Source organism: Homalodisca vitripennis, chromosome 2 (assembly GCF_021130785.1).
Source record: "Homalodisca vitripennis isolate AUS2020 chromosome 2, UT_GWSS_2.1, whole genome shotgun sequence".
NCBI classification, from domain to species: domain Eukaryota; kingdom Metazoa; phylum Arthropoda; class Insecta; order Hemiptera; family Cicadellidae; genus Homalodisca; species Homalodisca vitripennis.
The window spans coordinates 181,562,089-181,578,271 of NC_060208.1; the positions used below are offsets into that span (position 1 = coordinate 181,562,089).

At 33.9% G+C, this 16,183-nt stretch overlaps 1 protein-coding gene across 1 annotated transcript in view; it reads right to left on the reverse strand.

Annotated features, from left to right (window-relative positions):
* LOC124355122 (insulin-like peptide receptor) overlaps nt 1-16,183 on the reverse strand; it is a 300,892-nt gene that overhangs the window by 217,693 nt on the left and 67,016 nt on the right. The gene's annotated exons all lie outside the window — the stretch shown is intronic.

Below are 16,183 nucleotides of genomic sequence, written 5' to 3' on the forward strand. Positions count from 1 at the left end.
ATTGTGGATGTGGGTCAAACGCTCCCACCTCAGTTCAGATACGCCCTAAAATCAATACGGGACAAACGCGTAAAATAAAATGTGTTGTAATTCTCCTTGATTCATATTCTTCCAGTGAGCCGTGTCGTAATATCAACTAGACATGACGTTTGTTTGACTTGATATTGATAGAATTTCTTGCAGCAGATCTTTAAATAACTGTGATGGAATATAAACAAAGGCCGACTAACATTATTTTCAGAAGGAATTTCACAATTCATTATCTCTCAACGCATCTAATTTTAGTTTATCATATCACCATTCATCATATTTTTGCCTTTCCCAGTTCAAATATTTCTATTAGCCTATGGAGTAATAAATAACAGTTAATATAAAATCGCTAAATTAAATTTACCACGCATTAATTGTAATTAATAACCGTAGAATAAAATACAATAAGTTTCAGTTTTAGCTTTCGTTTATTTTAGTTAGTTCAAAATATCAACTTTATTTGTCGTTATCAGCTCCAACAGCAAACACTTTAAATTTCTCTTCTATAAATCAAATTTCTGATTTTAAATATTTTTTATCGCGTTTTACATAACTTCCGTGTAAATTATTATAAACAGTGGTCTATCTTATTAATCAGGCACAACTAGACCCGTAATGAGGGCAAACAAAATTCTGTCCAAATTATTAATATTCAAAAACACTACACATTTATAGGCTACAGAAAATTCAAATGAATACACATAATGCCAAAACGTAAATACAATAATTACAATACAATGATTAATTTCGATGTACTTGTAAATACCGGGTTTTCAGAGATATTCTAAAATTAAATGTTATCGAACTGTTCTAAACTTTTTTATTATATCAGAGAGTGGAATTTCCTATTGATGAAGTCACAGGAAGTAGATAAACTAACTGCATCCTTCTTCGATTCTATATTAAAACGTTCGCTCGCCGCTCGCCATAATGTTCCAGTCTGTTCAAAACACCGTCAATTGGCCGTGGAAATCGTCCGTTAAAAATGAAAACTGGCAGCGATTAGTAAATTTATTAAATCAAAATTTTGTTAACAGTGGAATTTAAAAGTATAATTTAAAATTACGTATTACAACTTTGATTTTGTTTAAAGAATATTATATAGTGAGTGAACTCTAAAAGTTATTTAAATTATCGTACAGTTACAGTGTACCACAACAAACGGTCATCCTTTATTAGTCTACAGCACTTTACAACGAACTTTTCAACTTTCTTTGTACACAAGAATATATATTATCTTTACACAAACTGTTAATAAGATAGTTATTTCTTTCTGCATAAGTTCTTTGCAGGTGCAGTCCACATTCAAATTTTCAAACTGCATACACACTGCAACTACAACAACTTTGAAATAGAACAGAAAGAAGATATAATTCCATCAATCGTCCGTCAAGATATTATGACGAGTAATAAAAAATTGCAGATAACTTTATTTAATTTAAGTATACTTTATTCATACACCAATGTAAATTTAGCTTTTAATTATATCTCTGTTTTAATATATAAAAACTGTAACGAAATCTGTTATTTTGACACAACAAATATTAATTGGCAAAATAGTATAAATCAAAACTTAAAAATTATTGTATCATTTTAAAAGAAACCTATTACAAAGAATGTACTCAAATGTCACCTGATGTTAAAACAAAAATGGAACATTTAAAATATATGTCTAAACATAAAGTAAACCTTGCGAATATATAGGTGACATACATTTTTTAAATATTGGCTCTAAATTTTTTTTCTAAAATTCTAAATTTACAATATGAATAGCTCAACACTAATAAAAAAATTTTACATGTCTCTCAGAAATCACAAAACAGGAAATTGAAAACAAAATTAAACTATTGACAAAATATAAAGCATGTGGATGAGATAAAATTATAATTTAAACCTAGTAATTAAATATATATCTTGAGTGAACTGTTAACATATATATTTTAAATGAAATATCAAAACTGTAATTTTTCCTGATAAATTAAATAGCAAAAATTAGTCCAATTTACGAAAATGAAGAAATATTATCAGATCTATATAGCATTCGCCAATTAAACTTTTACCAATAATTGGTAAGAACATTGAGAATTGTTTATATTTAAATATATGGTTTCTTTTATATTTATTTGTCTTATTGTTTGTTTAAATGTAGTCTGTTATAGAGAAAGCAATTTTGTTTTAGAATTAACAAAAGTGCAGGAGTAATAAATTTAGACTTAAATAGCATTGATTACAATACATTAATTACATTTCTTCTATCTTAAGTAAGATTTTGGTTTGATCACTACATTTTAAAATATTTTGTTTACAAACGAGTAAAATTCGGAATTAAAGATGAAACTTTAAACTTATTCAGCAGTTAGATTGTTAACAGGTTCTGTAAAACAAAAATTGGTAGCAAAACATCAAATTTAGAAAAATCACCTGTGAAGTTCTACAAGTCTTAGTCCTTTTTTGTTTGTGCAAGTATTACATAACTAAATTTAAACGGCGAATTAGTACTTTTCGCAGACTTAATTGTTAAACCCATAAAAACACACAAGGACCAAAATTCAAAATTGTCTACAACAAAACAAATTAACTCTAACTTTACAGGACACAGAATAAAAAGAGTTTTTAATAGATAGTACTCAATTGTTACACCATTCTGAAAATCCATATTAATAATTATACAATTCATTGAACTGGAAATATTTGTTGGACTTTTAGTTGCACCGATAACATAAATTGGTCTATTCTCTGTATACCTACTCTTTAGTGATCTTTTTGCGTTAAACTGTCTTAAAACCTTGATATATCATAACATCATTCTAATAAGAACACAGGTAACGTTTAAATTGTTATTTCATCTGTAATTGTAAAAGATGTACGTTTATTTCTGTTCATTGTTCATGTTTAATGTTTTCATGTTCACGTTCTACGATTTCGCTTTCACGTTTTACGTTTATCGTTAAACATTTTTACGTCCATTAACGTATATTTTTTTATAAATGGAAAACGAAATTACATTATTAAAAAGCGAAAAAGAAGAAGAATATAAGAATAAATAGACAATAAAATCTTAGAATTAATACAAAATTAAGAGCCAAAGTTTAAGAATTTAAGAGAAAATGTACACAATCTCTTAGATAATAACTTGCAAAGGTATGGGATATTGCAGCCTTCCATTAATTTACTAATTGTTGTTTTAAAAATTCAGAGATGTTATGTAAAAATCATAGTGGTGATAAGATACGCATCATATGAGAGTGTTAATTACAAAGGGGATGGGCGGGGATGGGCAGGGATGGCTCCTTAATTAGGTCTATGATGATTGACAGACGTAGGGTCTATTTATAGATGTGACGTCTTTCGCTACACTTTGTACGACTGTCACACGCATATATGTGTAGCAGACTTTTACCAGGCAAATAACAAAAAAGTAATATGTTACCTGATCAATGCGTTATTTATTTATTATACGAAAATCAAAATAATACTGTAGGTACTTTTTATGGATATTTATATTATTTTACTAGAATCTGGATTGAGATAAAAGGACCCAATCTAATCTAAAGGAAATTTATAGTATTTAACAGTATTCATAATATGAATTTGCTGGACTCTGTGTAACCTACTGGTGTGAACGGGAAAACGTATTTTGATAACTGAAGAAGTGGTGGAATTAGCTTAAAATAACATGAAGGCGCACAGTTGCCTACGTTTTGCACCCTTAGTAGCAGGATCCTTTGATCTTTTTTCTGTGGATAGCAAAACATTTGTAAATAACATGTTATTTGCCGCACCAATCCTTTTATCTAATCCTGTTTTTTATAATTATTGGTAGTATTTTTTAAATATATTTTTAAATACAACATCAAATATGCTTCTGATAATATGTGTAATTTTTTTGTAATTTATACGTTATTGCATTTTAATAATGTTATTAATAATTGTTTTTAATCACATCATTATTTACGTAGGTAGCTTTATTCGTTTAATTCGTACCTATATATCGTGTATATAAAGTCTCCAGTGGCTTGAAAAACAGTTAAAATTGTATTTTACATTACAAATGCAACAGTTTGTGAAGATGTTTGGTACTGAACATCTAGTAGACAAATTAGACATTTGGCGCGTACTTTGTTTGGATATAAGAATGAAATATAGACATATTTCTATGCGGAAATACAACCCATAAACATTCTAAAGGAATTTAAAGAAAATGTCCGTCAGCCAAATAAATGAAAGCAACTTCACCGCCAGAAAAAAAAACTTAGTTACCACTTTCGGGGTCTGTATATGCAATAAATTAGCCAGGAAAAATTTTAGGGAGGTCCAGACAACTGATATTTTCCCCTAGTGGATAGAGAGTAAGGCCGTATTTTCTTCCTTAAAAAGTTCTTGACCCGTTTCCTTGTTGAGAACGATCTTTCAGCAGCACATGTCAGTAATAATGAATTATTTAAATAACAATAAACATTTACTAAAAAAGTACTGAAAATTTGGGGGATTCGGACCCCTTAGATTCCCTCGCGGGCTACGTCCTTGTGTATATGGTTACCGCACCTGACGCTGTTTTAAAACTGTTTAAGCGGCTAACGGTTGGTTTCAAGTTTGTCAAGCTAAGAAATACTTCATCTGCGAAAAAGATAATTTCATATTTTTAACCCTTTTGATACCGTTTAACTTTCACCTCCACCAAGCGCAGCTGAGATCAATTTCATCCTTAGGGCTTATTTCTTCTTCGTTAAAAAAAAATTTAATAAAAAAAACAGGTTTTATGCTTGTACGGCTCCTAGGCTATCGAACCTCAACCAGCCCTACGAGGCGGCAATGTTAAAGTTCCTTATTATCCGTAATAAACATTTACATGCAGGTATATTTTCTGTTTTCAAGGGACCTTACTTTGAATGTTCAAATATTGCATTTTACATTTGAGAAAATTCTTCATATGCATAAAGAATGGTATTAATCAGCATCTCGTTATAATGTTATTACTAATGGAATTAATGACTGTTATAAAACCCTTTTTGATTTTCATAAAATATATTTTTATTTGTATTAGCATTCTATACGTAGCCTACTCCTTATTAGTTATTTGTGGATCTTTACACTGAAATAAAAAACATAATTTTTTAACAGAAATATAACAACTATATATTTGTAAGGAGATATTTTTGTAAACTTTGAAGACGGAGAATAAATTTGCATAGTTTATTTTGAACTTCCTTTTATTGACAACTCTAAAAAGGACCCTTATTTGGACTTCCTTATTTACATGTCCAAATGGCAACATGAGTGTTCTTTAAACCTCGTTCTGCAATTGCACACTCCTTGATCACTCGTTAAGTGTCGAACTTTCCGGAATTCTTCACCTTGACTTTTACTCCGACCAAATGTGGATGTGGTACACTAAACAAGAAACTGTTAAGGTGTCTTGAAAAGTATACCCATCAGATATATCATTACTTTACAGCTTATCATTATTTTACATTTGTTAGATAAAATGCAGAAAGTGCAATCAACATATTTTATCCGAGTGCCAAGTTTAAAAGGTCCTCTTCAACCTACGGAGGCACAGGTCATGGCTATCAACGGGAAAGGCCACAGCGAGTTGGTAAATGCGCGGCGATAAGTCGACGCCTTGGGCCAGTTACCTGAAAGGCTTGACAATAGGGGAAGTCGATGTCATGGGTCAGTTTCCGAACGGTTTGATAATAGGGGAAATCGATGCCTTGGGCCAGTTATCTGAAAGGCTTGACAATAAGGGAAGACGATGTCATGGTTCAGTTATCCGAAAGGCTTGACAATAGGGGTAGTCGATGCCATGGGTCAGTTATCCGAAAGGATTGACAATAGGGGAAGTCGATGCTGTGGGTCAGTTTCCGAACGGCTTGATAATAGGGGAAGTCGATGCCTTGGGCCAGTTACCTGAAAGGCTTGACAATAGGGGAAGTCGATGTTATAGGTCAGTTTCCGAACGGTTTGATAATAGGGGAAATCGACGCCTTGGGCCAGTTACCTGAAAGGCTTGACAATAGGGGAAGTCGATGTCATGGGTCAGTTTCCGAACGGTTTGATAATAGGGGAAATCGATGCCTTGGGCCAGTTATCTGAAAGGCTTGACAATAAGGGAAGACGATGTCATGGTTCAGTTATCCGAAAGGCTTGACAATAGGGGTAGTCGATGCCATGGGTCAGTTATCCGAAAGGATTGACAATAGGGGAAGTCGATGCTGTGGGTCAGTTTCCGAACGGCTTGATAATAGGGGAAGTCGATGTCATGGGTCAGTTTCCGAACGGTTTGATAATAGTTGAAATCGATGCCTTGGGCCAGTTATCTGAAAGGCTTGACAATAAGGGAAGACGATGTCATGGTTCAGTTATCCGAAAGGCTTGACAATAGGGGTAGTCGATGCCATGGGTCAGTTACCTGAAAGGCTTGACAATAGGGGAATTCGATGCTGTGGGTCAGTTTCCGAACGGCTTGATAATAGGGGAAGTCGATGCCATGGGTCGGTTATCCGAAAGGATTGACAATAAGGGAAGACTATGCCTGGTCCAGCTATCAGAAAGGCTTGACAATAGGGGAAGACGATGCCTTGGCCCAGCTATCCGAAAGGCTTGACAATAGAGGAAGTCGATGCAATGGGTCAGTTATCCGAAAGGCTTGACAATAAGGGAAACCGATGCCTTGGACCAGTTACCTGAAAGGCTTGACAATAAGGGAAGACGATTTCATGGGTCAGTTATCCGAAAGGCTTGACAATAGGGGTAGTCGATGCCATGGGTCAGTTATCCGAAAGGATTGACAACAGGGGAAGTCGATGCTGTGGGTCAGTTTCCGAACGGCTTGATAATAGAGGAAGTCGATGCCTTGGGTCAGTTATCCGAAAGGCTTGACAATAAGGGATGACTATCAATGGGCTTGACAATAGGGGAAGACGATGCCTTGGCCCAGCTATCCGAAAGGCTTGACAATAGAGGAAGTCGATGCAATGGGTCAGTTATCCAAAAGGTGTCACAATAGAGGAAGTCGATGCCTTGGGTCAGTTATCCGAAAGGCTTGACAATAGAGGAAGTCGATGCCTTGGGTCAGTTATCCGAAAAGCTTGACAATAGGGAAGTGCCGATGGCCGAGCGGTTAAGACGTTGGACTCTGATTCTGTTTAGGAGATGGCGATGGTTCAAATCCTGTCTGTGACGATAGCACTTTGTATCAATACCATACACCTTGTACTGTATCGACTCTTCCCCGTATTTTGTTTGATAAGATCCTCGCACAGGCTAGTGTCCTATGAGGTCGGGCAGAATGAGCCTTACAAATGGATCGGCCTATCCTTAGAAAAAAACGACATCGTAACAAGATCATTGGTTAACACGACTTGAATTAGCCCATAAATTAAACTGTGTTTTAATGATCCGCCTGCAATACCATTTAACGAAAACAGATCCCTTCCTGAGCAATACACCATACAAAACATCTCTTGGAAATGCCTAGCGAAATGCCAGTTGCTTGTTCAAAATATCCTCAATGAAGAATTTGGCATCAAAGCCGAGGTTTACTCTGTTAGAATACGAGTGTATAAACCCCCTTAGATATATTTTTTGTGTATCACTGGTATATGAATACAAACAGGCTGGGTATCAGCTAAGGTATGAAATGTATGAATTTTCAAGAGACTGATCCATGCCAACTACCCAAAACATAACCGCGGGAATTCCAATATTAGCTGTTATCATATTATTATTGTCATGTAATTTCGAATGCAGGGATATTCCATTGTTATCGCTACTGTCATAATTTAAAAACATCATTATGATTACGATTGATTCAAATGTACACGTTGTAAAGATCCGCTTTATGAATAAATCTTTAATTACTTAATGATGTTAAACACAGCTACCGTATTTAATTTATGATGAGCGTAAGTACAGTGCCAATCATGGATGATCCAATAACGAAGAATGTACGATAAGTTAAAAAAGGAATATTCACAAAATCAAGGTCAAGTAAGCAGACTGGTTGAAAAATCTATTGTAAAGGGTTTACAACAAAATTAATTACGCCTTTAATTATTAACTATCAATTTTTGGTATGTTGTTCTTCAAGAGGCTTACACAAACGTTGTATAAGATTTGTTTACTGTAATTAGCCTACTTTTGTAATATATGATGATTTAAAGCTGAGAAACCTTAATATTTTGAAAACAGTGTTTTTCTCGGTATATTTGGTTATCTTAATCCACAATAACACACAACATATCTTTCTTGTCTCGAATATATGGGTGAATACTACTAATCAGTAGAATTATTTCCGAGGTATTATAAGTGTATCTTTGAATGTCATAGAAGTTTTAATTGAGGTGTTTAGCGTGTGAGAGAAGTTGCCGGAATCCGGCTTCGTCAGGGACATTTCTGAAAGGGGGACTTTTGGAGTTAAACAGGAGGACATTAAAGTAAAAAGGACAGTATTAGACATTTTTTTTGCAAAAATATTTATTTATACATTATTTTATAAAACGTACATATAAATTAGTACCGTATTGTATTTGACAATCTTATAAATAAAAATGAATCGTTAAATGTGTTGGTAAGCGCTAATCTCAAGAACGGCTGGACCAATTCGGTTAATTCTTTTTGTAAAATGTCCATTGAAATCCGAGGAAGGTTTTTGTGAAGCAAAATATAAGAAAAGTTACCTGAAATATTTTGAAATTCAGAAAAAAATATAGTTTTTTACGTTTCATAATCCAAGTTAAACTAGAATTAAACAGCCGTTCACACCTTCAGTTTATGTCGACAAATTGGCTGAAACATCTGTTTACATTTATATTTGATCAAATATTAAGTAAACATTGCTTGATCGGTAGTGTAATGCAGATAGTAAATAAAAGTTTAATATATGAATTTTACTCAGTTTGCGCCAGACGAACTAAAATCATTTAATGCATTAAATACTGTTATAAAACTAACCTTGATGAACAAAGTTATGAATGTTTTCACATAAGTTACTTTAAATTGGTGGGCTTCCTTGACATTATGATATTACATTTTAACAGTGGCTTATGGAAAAACAGAGAAATGAATACTAACATGCCTCAACGATTCATTCTTTCCCTGGCTACAGTACAAAAAACAAGACTGGTATAACGCAAAACTTTAATAACGATCGTTTTGGAATGTTGCATAACCTTAATAAGGATTTCCCCCTTATACCGAAAGTGCATAAGAAGTAGGTAGGACTTCCCCCTAGGTCGTAATAGGCTTTTCAGTCCTACTTATGTGTGTATATTTTCCTCATCAGGACAAGGCAAACTCAACTATGTCAACACGAGTTTGACCCAAATAGATTTCCGAGAACTAGATAATTGAATGTATATAGTATTTTGATCGAGGCAATATGGAAAGCTAAACTGTGACATAGTAGGTAAGTGAGTTTAAACGGTCTTAAGTAGGCACTTTTTAACCGAAGTAGGCATCTCGGTCCTGCGTAAGTATATATATATTTTTCTTCGTCAGAATAACAAGGCAAACTCTACTATGGTCCTGGAAATATCTTAGACCTGAAATATATGACAAGGACTGAAAATATACGCTTTTTGACCGAAGTAAGTTTCCGAGACCTGTGTGATCCGAGATTTGTGTTTTCTTGATCTGGATGACAAGGCAGATTCATCTGTGACGTTATGTATATAATTAATAAGGACCAGAAATGCTTATACACGTGCTAAACATGATATAATAATAATTAAGTTAAACTCTGATACTATTTACCATGAACTTAAATAATAGGCTACCTACCTGATGTATGCCTACTTACGTTTTTAAATTTTTATAGAACTCCCATCATATTACATCATAATTACTTTTACTAAGTAACATAAGGACTTCGGTTCTAAAGATTGCGTGCGGAGCCGCGGGTAACAGCTAGTATTATAATATAAATTAAAAAAATAAAATTGAATTTCTTTTGACATACAAGCAGAAAAATTTAGATATGATTAAAGAATGTATTGGTGGATAAAAGTAAATGTATTTGAGGTTATTATTTTCTATGTGGCATAAGTTTGAATGAATTTTTGTTAGAATTTTCTCTAACGTATAATAGCAAAATTAACCTATAATTCATAATACATAAATAGGAAATAAAGAGGTAGTAGCGCCAGTGCAGCTGAACGGATAGAGAAGAGACAGTGAGTCAGTGACACTGAAATCAATTCTCAACACACAACAGAACCTAACAGCAGTTCACATACCATGGCATAACATGTACGCTGCAATAACATTTCATCGGCTATCTTCGAGACCTCGGAAATCAAAAAACTTTTTTAATGTGATGCTACTATTTTTGAACATTTAAGCGTTCGCCAAAAATCCGGACATTTTACATAATTTAAAGCCGGGAGGACAGGAGGACAAAGATTAAAAAAGAGGACATGTCCTCCTAAATCTAGACGGCTGGTCACCCAGGTCAGGGATCTTCTTTAGAAAAACGAACTGTAGGTGAATGCCTCGGCATACAGTAAAAGTACATATTAAACCGAGGCTAGGTATCTATTCAGAGCTGACGTCATTCACATTTTTGGTTCGTTTCCAGTTCTCCTTAAAAGGTTCTGCTTATCTTTAAGGATTGACTTATGCCTTGGTTGAGTGGAAATAATCTACGGACACGGAACTTAAGTTCGAGATTAGCTTGATTCAACTGGAAAACTTGTTTTTTTTTTAATCTAGCTTGTGATTTAGGAGCCATAATGCTATTGATAGCGATGTGGCGATACGCTTATATCAAGCTGGTTGCATGTAGGAATTCCGTGATATTTATAAAAAAAAACTCTACACGAGTTTTTAGTGGACGCATGGATTTGCAGAGATAGTGTTGTAGTAAATATGGTTTTTGATGTCATTGACAGTCTATTGGATCTCTGGACCAACATAATTTCCACCTTTCTTGTCCAAACTTCCAAATAGTTCGTAACATCAATTGTTTACCAACTGGGAATACATTTCGTACCCACTGGTTGTACAAAACCCATTTTGTATTCTTGTATATCAGATAATGCTGGACCTTCTAATACGGGAATTTATCGAAAGTGGAAAAGTGGAATCTATTCTAAGTAAACACAACGTTTTAACGCTTCACTCTTTTCTTTAAATTAATAATTTTGATACTTATAACAAATCTGCTGTATTGCACTTAACACTTTTTGATTTATTCGAATAAACGATAGCTTCGATAAACTAAAACAGATACAGAATTACATTAAAAAGTAATAAATAATTTACTTTAGCACATTCCGGTAGTTAATATTATTATCATTGGTTATCTTACAAACACGGGTAAACCGTTGTAACCTAGATTCTCTCAGGGTGCATAATTAATCAGGATTGATAAACGATTAGCTGTTTATCATTTAACATATATTGACGTTTGGACCCTTTCACATTCTAGGATGATGATCCAAATCAAGATGAATCTAATATGCTTCCGATTTAAATTTAATGTGTTTAGTTTGTTTTATCCCTGTAAATTATTTACGTGTAATCAAAGTAGAAGTTTGTAAACTTGGATAAGTAATCCTTTATGTTGAATGGATATTTTGGAACAGTATTGAATATTCAATCAACAAGCTATCCAATCTTCATTACTACTGAGTTGATTGTGTTTCACTTATTCTATTTTAACATAGTATTTTGTATATTTCTACACAATATTCAACAGTGAATATATCCATATGTAATATAATGCTTTAGTTGTGAAAAAATTAGTGAATATGCAATTTCCATAGTTACTGTACTTTATATTTGTTTGAATACATTTTCTGATTAACTGTTTAATCTAGCGTTAGCAAATTGCACAACTTCCGCAATATTTTCTCCAAGACTATGTTAAAAATTGAAAAAGTCGCAAGTCCCTAATTTTAGATTCCAGTAAATTAATTTTTTTATTATTTTCTTTACAGATAGGTAGGGTTACGCTGGACCACGCCATCGCATAACAGGCTTCGCTGAAGTTTATTCAACTTTTCAAGTCTGTAGCTCAAATTATTTTTCAACTATATCCTATTGAGCACCGACAGACAAATGGATAAACAAATTGACATAAGATGCATTGTATCAGCCCACTGAGTGACAGCATATGTCACATATTAGTTACAGCCTCGTTAGTTAACAAGTTAACTCAATCCGTTCTCGAGATATTCTGCGAGAACTTAGGCTTCGCTAGCGCTCAACAAAATCCCATGGAGTAGTATTATCCAACTCAATGTCGGCTATGTATGCAGAAATTAAACTTACTCAACATTTCAAGTCCGTACTTAATTATCCCTGAGTTATAGGTTTCGTTAACGCACAGTAATAATTTACATGCTGTTTAGATATGAAAGTCTGTGAGTACTATTATTGACTTTACAAGAGAATAGAGCAAGAGATATGGCAAGTGCGGTAGAAATACCGCGTTGCGATAACGGTACATTGCAAAGACTTGTATTATAATGTTGTAACATGTTTGTCAAACAAGTAGTGTTCTTCTTTTATGAATTTAATTAAAATAAAAAATCTATTATTATTTTTAAAATATATGTTATTACTGTTAGAGTTTATTATATGCAAGGTGCCTTTTTATATTGTATAATGTGCTTATATTAGTGCTTCCGAGGTTGCTGCCAGATAACAAGCAGCCAGAACGTTTCAAAATGCTAGAGATTTCAGCATTGCATGACATACATTCTTACAGAATATTCAATTATCGAAGTAATAAAGGCTAGTTAGGGAGAGATGAAAATTATTTATGCTGAGTATATTTACAAACTCTTAACTAGCAGATGTCAGCTCTTGAAACAGTTGATGATATGCACAATGTTTGACAGCTGACTCACATCTTTGTTTATGTGAATGATTGGCGACATTTCCCCGTAACTGTCCTCTCAATCTTCGATTACCAAACACCCTGTCGATACTAAACATTGCTCGGCAAATTAGAATCTCAGAGCATCAAACATGCCGATTAGGCTTACATGTCTCTGTAGGACTCAAGTTGTCCAAATTTAAAATTAACATTCCAAGCCTACATAACTGTGATACGGAGTTCTACAAGGCTCATTACTCAGTCCAATTCTTTTTGTAATCATTGAATCATCATTACTGTACGGAAACCTTGTGCAGTAAGCTGATGACACGACTCACTTTAATGACACTTGATGATTTTAACCATTCTGTAAAGATCCAATAGCCTCAATTAATCAAACTCCTACGTTCAAACATGTTTATTGTAGACGTTGAGTGTAGTCCTCCAGTTATCTTGGTAGATTCTATATTGGTTAAGATCTACCCTACGAATATCAATGGGCTACCTTTTTCGAAGGTAGTTTTGGAATAATTAAACCGATCATGTTTACATAAAATCGTCCTCGGAAATTTATGTATAGGTCCTCAAAAAAGTACTGCTCTAGTTAGAAACCTATTGCTGTGTTTTATTTATGATTCAATTTATCCCTATCTTTTCAATGGCGTGTGTGGTGGGGAGCACGTACGAACAAGCATTTAAACAGAGAGGGTATTAAAACTAAAAAAAAAGAAATTCACATTATCACTGAGAATTTCCGAGAGACATGCAGGTCTGTTTTACAAATTGGTTTCTGTTGACTTTGACAAGCTTCTACCTTTTAAAACCAACTTCATTTTGAATATCTATATGTAGCAAAGGTTGACGAGGGAATGCGCAGAGAAGTGGTTGATGAACACCGCAACTGCCTTCACAATAACTCATAATAGGTTAAACTCGCAGAACTAAGTTTTAGCACCAAATACATTTTACAGTGTTGACGGGTTTGTGGCATTTGAGTGGTAGACCACCCAATATGAATACTCCAATTACCTTTGCTAGAAATCGATTTGAGACGCAATGAACGATTGTGTGAATGGTTGTACAGTACTAGATTTGATCATCTGTGGTATTAGCAATATGCGGCTGAAGTGATTGGGACAACCCAAGCACTTACAGTTCTATTAAATGTCAGTTTATTATACATTATTTGGTACCAGTCCTCTTGCTATTAAGTTTCAATCTACTTATACTAATCGCTTTCGGATAAAATTACTAATAACAAAAATCTGGATTTGATTGGGGACGTGCTCTAGGTAACTAATGGTGCGGAAATACGTGTGTTGGGGTCTGCGTGTGGTTTGGTGTATTAAATTTCACTGGTTGACTGTGAATAGATGATTTTATTTTATTTCAAGCCATTGCTGTAAAGATTTACAATTATGACTTTGAAGTAACAATTCCTTTACGCGTATATGAAAGTAAGTAATTGACAGATGAGCCATCATGGTAGCCGACATGCTGAGAGAAACCGAAGTCGGCTTGACAATAACATACGTAGAAAGACAACATTCCAAGGCTTCGTGTCTATCTCAAACAAGGTTGCGATATTTGTTTTTGTACCGCAGAATAATTAGCAAACGAAACATAAGAAGTTGAGCAAAAACTGTAACTAACAGTTATGTCATTGCGCAATCGTCACTATTCAACACTTGCGTAAACTAAATTATCCTTATCTTGACATTATTACTGTGCTAATACGACGTAGACTAAATTTGCCGTTTGTTGAAGGCTTCCCTATGTCTGAATCACTTTGGCAAATACTCTTCATTAGGCTAGGAAGTATTATACAGTTAGGAGCTTCTGGCAAATACTCTTCATTAGACTAGGAAGTATTATACAGTTTGGAGCTTCTGGCAGATACTCTTCATTAGACTAGGAAGTATTATACAGTTAGGAGCTTCTGGCACATACTCTTCATTAGACTAGGAAGTATTATACAGTTAGGAGCTTCTGGCAAATACTCTTCATTAGACTAGGAAGTATTATACAGTAAGGAGCTTCTGGCAAATACTCTTCATTAGACTAAGAAGTATTATACAGTTAGGAGCTTCTGGCACATACTCTTCATTAGACTAGGAAGTATTATACAGTTTAGGAGCTTCTGGCAAATACTCTTCATTAGACTAGGAAGTGTTATACAGTTTGGAGCTTCTGGCAGATACTCTTCATTAGACTAGGAAGTATTATACAGTAAGGAGCTTCTGGCAAATACTCTTCATTAGACTAGGAAGTGTTATACAGTTAGGAGCTTCTGGCAAATACTCTTCATTAGACTAGGAAGTGTTATACAGTTTGGAGCTTCTGGCAGATACTCTTCATTAGACTAGGAAGTATTATACAGTTAGGAGTTTCTGGCACATACTCTTCATTAGACTAGGAAGTATTATACAGTTAGGAGCTTCTGGCAAATACTCTTCATTAGACTAGGAAGTATTATACAGTTAGGAGTTTCTGGCACATACTCTTCATTAGACTAGGAAGTGTTATACAGTTTGGAGCTTCAGGCAGATACTCTTCATTAGACTAGGAAGTATTATACAGTAAGGAGCTTCTGGCAAATACTCTTCATTAGACTAGGAAGTGTTATACAGTTAGGAGCTTCTGGCAGATACTCTTCATTAGACTAGGAAGTATTATACAGTTAGGAGCTTCTGGCAGATACTCTTCATTAGACTAGGAAGTATTATACAGTTAGGAGCTCCTTCAAGTGATAAATTTAATCAAGAAAAATACAGGCTTATAAATAATTTGGAAAATATTTGATAATATTTAACTTTTAATGAACACGCTGGGGTCCACATAAAGTTCATTTATATTTCTCTAAGTGTGGCATGTGAAATTTTGGGACCCATACAACTTTATTTGGCATTACTAGGCTTGAAGCCACCACTGGTCTCCTTATTTGCCAGCTGACAGCTGAGTAATAAACAATTATGTTATATTATTTATCTTGGAATCCAGCAGACCGCTGTGTGCCGTTTAAGGTTGTGTTTTTCCTCATTGGTCTATATTTGATTATATTGGTTGTAATGTATTTTTCTGGTAATTTTTTAATAATTTACATAATTTTCAATATTGATCAACGGCAATTTTTAATCAATAGCCAATCAAAAACATTATAAAATTGTATAAAACCGATGTTTTGAATTATATAGCGTAAGTTAGTTAAATGGTCACCATTAAGTGAGTTTAATGGTCAACTTTTGCCCAAGTTTGCGATTTGGTGTAATATACGTAATAATTGTGATTGAATAAATACATGCATATATTGTTTCTACATATAATATG